We start from the raw sequence: 7,219 nt of genomic DNA, 5'->3' as shown, positions 1-7,219 counted from the left end.
TAAGTCTATTGATGTGGTGAATAACATTTATTGATTTCCGTATATTGAACCAGCCTTGCATACCAGGGATGAATCCTACTTGATCATGGTGCACAATTTTTTTGATGTGTTTTTGTATTCGATTCGCCAGAATTTTATTGAGGATTTTTGCATGTAGGTTCATTAGAGATATTGGTCTGTAGTTTTCTTTCTTTGAGGAGTCTTTGTCTGGTTTCGGAATCAGGGTGATGTTGGCCTCATAGAATGAATTTGGAAGAGCTCCCTCTTTTTCTATTTCCTGAAATAACTTGAAAAGTATTGGTATTAATTCTTCTTTAAAGGTTTTGTAAAACTCTGCTGTATACCCATCCGGTCCTGGGCTTTTCTTGGTAGGTAGTCTTTTGATGGCTTCTTCAATTTCATCCATTGATATTGGTCTGTTCAAATTGTGTGTATCCTCCTGACTCAGTCTGGGCAAATCATATGACTTAAGAAATTTATCGATGTCTTCACTATCTTCTATTTTATTGGAATATAGGTTTTCAAAATAATTTCTAATTGTCTTCTGTATTTCTGTAGCATCTGTTGTGATATTGCCTTTTTCATCCCGTATGTTAGTAATTTGAGTTCTCTCTCTTCTTCTCTTTGTTAGCATAGCTAAAGGTCTGTCGATCTTATTTATTTTTTCAAAGAACCAACTTTTAGTTTTGTTAATTTTTTCAATAGTTTCTTTTGTTTCAATTTCATTAATTTCCGCTCTGATTTTAATTATTTCTTGCCTTCTGCTACATTTGCTGTTGTTTTGCTCTTCCTTTTCTAGGGCTTTGAGATGAAGTGTGAGCTCATTTATTTGTTGGTTTTTTCTTTTTTTGAGGAATGACCACCAGGCGATGAATTTTCCTCTTAAAACTGCTTTCATTGTGTCCCATAGATTCCGATATGTTGTGTCTGTATTTTCATTTATCTCTAAGAATTTTTTGATTTCCTCCTTTATGTCTTCTGTAACCCATTGATCATTCAGTAACATATTGTTCATTTTCCATGCGATGTAGGATTTTTCCTTCCTTCTTTTATCATTGATTTCCAGTTTCATTCCATTATGATCAGATAAAATGCATGGTATTATCTCCACCGCTTTATATTTACTGAGGGTTGCCCTGTGGCATAATATATGGTCTATTTTTGAGAAGGATCCATGTGCTGCTGAGAAAAATGTATATCCATTTGATGATGGTTGATATATTCTATATATGTCAGTTAAGTCTAGGTTATTGATTGTGGTATTGAGTTCTATAGTTTCCTTGTTCAACTTTTGTTTGGAGGATCTGTCCAATGGTGAGAGAGGTGTGTTGAAGTCACCCATAATTATTGTGTTGTGGTCTATTTGATTCTTGAACTTGAGGAGAATTTGTTTTATGAATGTCGCAGCGCCATTATTTGGTGCATAAATATTGATAATTGTTATGTCTTGTTGGTGAATGGTTCCTTTTAACAGTATATAATGTCCTTCTTTATCCCTTTTGATTAACTTAGTCTTGAAGTCGATTTTATTCGATATGAGGATGGCCACCCCTGCTTGCTTACGAGGACCGTGTGCGTGGTATATTTTTTCCCATCCTTTCACCTTCAGCCTGTGTATGTCTTTTCCAATCAGATGTGTCTCCTGGAGGCAGCATATTGTTGGATTTGTTTTTTTAATCCATGATATCAGCCTATGTCGCTTTATTGGAGAGTTTAAGCCATTAACATTCAGAGTTACTATTGATATATGGTTTGTACTTCCATCCATGTTTGATTATTTATCGTTTTTTTTTTTTTAAAAAATTAGTTTGTTTCTCCATGATTATTTTTCCCCCTCGCCCTCTGTCTTTACCGAGGCACTTCCCTCTGATGGTTTTGGTTATTGTTTTTCATTTCTTCCTCGTGTAGTGTTTTGCTCAAAATGCTTTGCAATGCTGGTTTTCTGGCTGCAAATTCTTTTAACTTTTGTTTATCATGAAAGATTTTTATTTCGTTGTCATACCTGAAGCTTAATTTTGCTGGATACAGAATTCTTGGTTGGCATCCATTGTCTTTCAGTGTTTGAAATACATTGTTCCATGACCTTCTTGCTTTCAGTGTCTCTGATGAAAAATCCGTTGTTAACCTTATTGGTTTACCCCTGAATGTAATCTGTCTCCTTTCTCTTGTAGCTTTTAATATTTTCTCTTTGTTCTGTATATTGGATATCTTCATAACAATGTGTCTTGGCGTTGGTCTACTGTGATTTTGTGTGCTCGGTGTCCTGTATGCATCTTCAATTTGTATATCTGCTTCCTTCTTTATTTCTGGAAAGTTTTCTGTAATTATTTCATTCAGCAGGTTACTCATTCCCTTGGTTTGAATCTCTGTACCTTCTTCTATCCCGATGACTCGTAAGTTTGGCTTTTTTATGTTATCCCATAACTCTTGGATGTTTTTCTCGTGATTTTTTACCAGCCTTTCTGAGTTGGCTAGACTCTTTTCAAGATGAAATAATTTGTCTTCATTATCTGACGTTCTGGTTTCTACTTGCTCCACTCTGTTAGTGATACTCTCAATTGAGTTTTTAATTTGGTTTATAGTTTCCTTCATTTCCAAGATTATGGTTTGATTCTTTTTTATAATCTCTATCTCCTGATAAAGGTGCTTAACTTCTTCTTTTATCTGTTTGTGTAATACATTCTCAATGTGTTCTTTTGCTGCTTGAATTTGCTGTCTCGTATCCTCTTTAAGGTTCCATTCCATCTGTCTAAGGTGTTCCTTGAGTTCTTTATATGACCATTTTTCTGATGACTCTAGGTCCTCCTGAATATTTAGGCTGTCCTGCATTGTTTGTACTCCTTTTCTTCCTTGCTTTTTGAAGCTGCTCATGTTACTTCTTGTTCTGTTTGACTGCTGAGTTACTGTTTACTCCTATAAATTTATTTGATGCTTGGGAGGAAAGGTATTAGAAGGGAGTGGAAAAAGTCACTAAAGAGAATGAGAGTAAGCAGGTAGAATTCAAGGAAGGGGGGATAAGATAATTGAAAAGAAATGAAAAGACAAAAGAAGAAAAAAAATAGGAAATAAAAAAAGAAAAAAAATTTTTTTTAAATAATAAAAAAAAATTAAAATTGGAAGAAAAAAATTTAAAAAAAAATTGTAAAAAAAATTAAAAAAACAAGAAAAATGAAACTGAAAGAAAACCCCAAATCAAAATTAAAAAAATAACATCAACAACAACAATAACGACAACAAAAAACAAGAACAACAACAACAAAAAAAACTAATAAATGCAGTCTTAGAGTTTGATTAACTTCTCTTCCAGTAGGTGGCGCTGTGACCACCAGGCCAAGTTTCTCCTATCAATACGCGGAAACCAATCACTGTGCAGCAGCTCCTCCTCCCAGACTGGGCGAGTCTCCAATCCTGGGTGCCTAGGGCGTCCTCTTGTGTCTAGTCACTTCCCCACTTTTCCTCTAGCCAGGCCCCTCTCACGGGTGCTGCTCACCACAATACTGGGTACACACCAGGTCTGCTGCTCCCGGGAGCCCTGTTGTCATGAATGACCGGGCACACTCTTCCAGTTTGCCATTCCCTCAGACCCTAAGTTTGTAGAGCTTGGGGCTGAGAATCCTCAGCGAATTTTACTGCCCCTCCGGTAGCCACACCCCCGGTAGCTGGTGCAAGAGACCTCAGCTGTCTGCACTGGTGGGAGCGGTAGTCCCGCGCCGGCGGGTCCCGCGCCACCTCTAATTCCCTCGGTCTGGCTACCGTGCTCATGGGAGAGCTGGGAGGGGCCCTTACAGGAGAGCTGAGATTGGCCCTTAAGGTTTCCCCGATGTGTGGAGAGGGAAGGCTAGCGAATTACACACCTGTAGCCGCAGGTTTCAATGAAGTTATCTCCTCCGCCGCAGTCTGATGACGTCAGTTGTCTGCCATGGTGGTATCTCTTGCAAATGGCGACAGTTTGTTTCCCTTTGCCGGGTGACCAATGCAACGGGTGGGTCCTTACTGTCTCTCCCAAGCCCCGTTTCAAACCTGTGGCCATTACCTATGAAGGCTCCATTGGCATTCACCTCCGTAGGATCAGAAGGGCTGACTGGTTGTTTCAGCCAGATGGATTAGTGCTGAGTCACAGCTGTTTGTCTGCGGGAAGCAGGCGAACGGGAGCTTGAATTCAGCCGATCCAGGTTCAGTGTGTGTTCTGAGAGGCCCAGACTGCTCGTTCCAGATCCACGTCAGCTCAGCATTGCCTAGTGATCCTGAGCAAACAGAGTCAGGCTGTTTAGGACTCCCTATGCCTGCACAGCTGAAGAGGTCAGAGACTTGATCTCTCCGCGCCCGCCGCCATGTTGGAATCCAGTATAAAAGCTTTTGTCTATAGAAGTCATAAGCCTTTAGGTGTTGACATAAGCAGAAATGTAAAGTGTTTGTCTTTGGGATTGTCACAAATCTTTTTGTCCCCACTGCCTCATCACTATTCCCATCATACCTGACCTGGATTGCTCTCTCCTGCCTGGGCCTCCCAGGACTGTGCCTCACAAACACCATCCTTTCCCGCCAGGTCTTTAGGAGAAACTTTCCTGGAGGCAGAGGCTGAGGACAAGGACCCTGAGTCAGGTGTGTGACTACAGAAACCACCTGAAGTGCTCCAACTTTTTCCATCCTAGACACAGAGTAACAGTCTCCAGTCCCTGGTGGGAGGCTACACCTTACATTTCAGATTGAAAGGGAAATAAATGGGGCCCTGTCCAAGCCCAGAGCACACAGTACTGGAGAGAAGCAAGCCTTCAGGGTTCCAGGGGGCTTTGAAGGAAGCAGGGATACAAAGTTTATTCCCTGAATCTATGGCCAAGAAGTCCTCGGAGGCCCTCTGCCCTCTCGGTTCCTAAGTGGAATTGCCTTGACTCACTCACCTGTGAAGAGTGAAGAGTGTGCACTGTGATTGTTCTGGCTCCTCCCTGGTGCCTTCTCCTCCACCTGCTTGCCTGAGGAGTTGCCGATACTCCTCTTGCTTTCCCTCGTCTCCCTGACTTGGCTCTCCAGCCTTTCCCTTCTGCCATCCTGTCATTGGGCAGCCAGATGGACACACCGTGGACTCTGGAGTCAGAATTCTGGCTTCACTTCTTCCTCAGGCAGGACACTGGAGCTTTTTGCCTCATTGTTCTGGTCTATAAAATGGGAATGTTAGAGTCCACCCCACGAGGGGAGTAATAGAGACTCCATTCCAGGCAGTCAGCATACCAATGAGCAGTCATGAAACACCAGGTGGTTTTTACCTCACCCCTATTTCCACTCTTCACTGTATCTTCTTTGGGACAATGTCAGACAGCCCAGGGCAGCACCCATGGCTCCTGGGAAGGAAATGTGCATATCTGTATCATCTGTTCTCACCTCTTTGCTGTGTCTTAGCTTTGCAGCTGCACACACGGAACACCCAGGAGGCCACATCTAAACTCATCCTCTTTCCACTGTTCTTCCTCAACACTAGACTGCTTCTCCTCAGAAATGGGGATGAAATCTGCTCAAAGAGTTCAGGCAGGGACCTCAGAGTGACCTTAGACATTTCACTTTTCACCTTCTCCCCATTCAGCTGATCCCCAAGACTTTTCAACTCACATGCCTCCTAACCTTGAATCCTGCCCCCACTCCACCTCTTCATCAGCACCTGATTATCTCTGACCTCGGTGTGGTGGCCCTGGAGGTCACCTTTGTACTTCAGGGCCAGCATTCTCAAAGGGAAAGTTTGACCATGGTTTCTGGAATGCGCTGAATGCTTCTATCATTTCAAAATTCGTATGTTGAAGTTCTAAGGCATCAACATATGGCGGCACTTGATTGAGTCTCTAAGGAAGTAATTTACATAAGAAAAGATTATAAGTATAAGGTCATGTTTTGGTAAATCAGTGTCTCTCTATATAAAGAGACACCAGAGAGCTCCAAAAAAATCTCTCTATACCACGTGAGGACACTGTGAGAAGATGGCCCATTTGCCAACAAGAAAGTAAGCCTCATTACAACCCATCCTGACACCTTGATCTTGGGCTTCCAGCCTCCAGAACTGTGAGAAAGTAGATTTCTGTTGTTTAAGCGGCATTGTCCATAAGGTCAGGCTAATCTCTCAAGCAGGTGTCCCAGGCTTTCCAGAATCTGACAGCAACTTTCCCTCCCAACTTCACCTCCAGCCTCCATTCCAATCTCAGCCTTGCTCTGTCCCATCAGCACACTGAGCATCCTTTCATACCTCTAAGTTTCCACTGGTAAGTCACCCTGCCAGGAATGGCCCTCTAGAATATACTCCTCCATCTGTAAGAACCCCCACTGAAGGTGAAGGGCTGGGAAAAATCATACCACTCACATGGACTGCATGTTTCCACCCTCATATCAAATAAACAAAAAAAACTCTAGAACTCAATAATACAGTGAATAACTTAGACTTAACTGACATATATAGAATATTCCAACCTTCAATGAGAGAATATACTTTCTTCTCAGCAGCACATGGATCCTTCTCTAAAATAGACCATATACCATGCCACAAAGCAACTTTTAGCAAATATAAAAAAGTACAGATACTACCCTGCATTCTATCAGATCATAATGGAATGAAATTAGAAATCAATGATAAAATAAGAAATAAAACCCACTTCAACACCTGGAGACTAGATAATATGCTACTCAGTGAACAATGGGTTGCAGAAGACATCAAGGAGGAGATTAAAAAATTTTTAGAGGTGAATGAGAACACAGATACAATTTATCAAAATCTCTGGGACACTATGAAGGCAGTTGTAAGGGGAAAGTTCATTGCATAGAGTTCATTCCTTAAAAGAAGAAAAAGTCAACAAATAAATGACTTAATACTACATCTCAAATCCCTAAAAAAGGAAGAACAAATCAACACCAAAAGTAGCAGAAGGTAGGAAATAATAAAAATTAGAGTTGAAATCAATGAAACTGAAACAAAAGAAATAATTGAAAAAATTGACAGAACAAAAAGTTGTTTTTTTAAAAAAACATAAATTAAATTGACAGACACTTACCCATGCTAACGAAGAGAAGGAGAGAGAAAACTCAAATCATTAACATATGTGATGAAAAAGGAGTATCAGGACAGACACTACAGAAATACAGACGATAATTAGAAATTATTTTGAAAACCTGTACTCCAATAAAATAGAAAATATCAAAGGCATTGACAAATTTCTAGAGTCATATAATTTGCCCAAGTTGAATC

The sequence above is a fragment of the Ictidomys tridecemlineatus genome, chromosome 5 (assembly GCF_052094955.1).
Source record: "Ictidomys tridecemlineatus isolate mIctTri1 chromosome 5, mIctTri1.hap1, whole genome shotgun sequence".
NCBI classification, from domain to species: Eukaryota; Metazoa; Chordata; class Mammalia; order Rodentia; family Sciuridae; genus Ictidomys; species Ictidomys tridecemlineatus.
The sequence above is the reverse complement of the archived record's forward strand: the minus strand, read 5'-3'. Positions refer to the sequence as shown.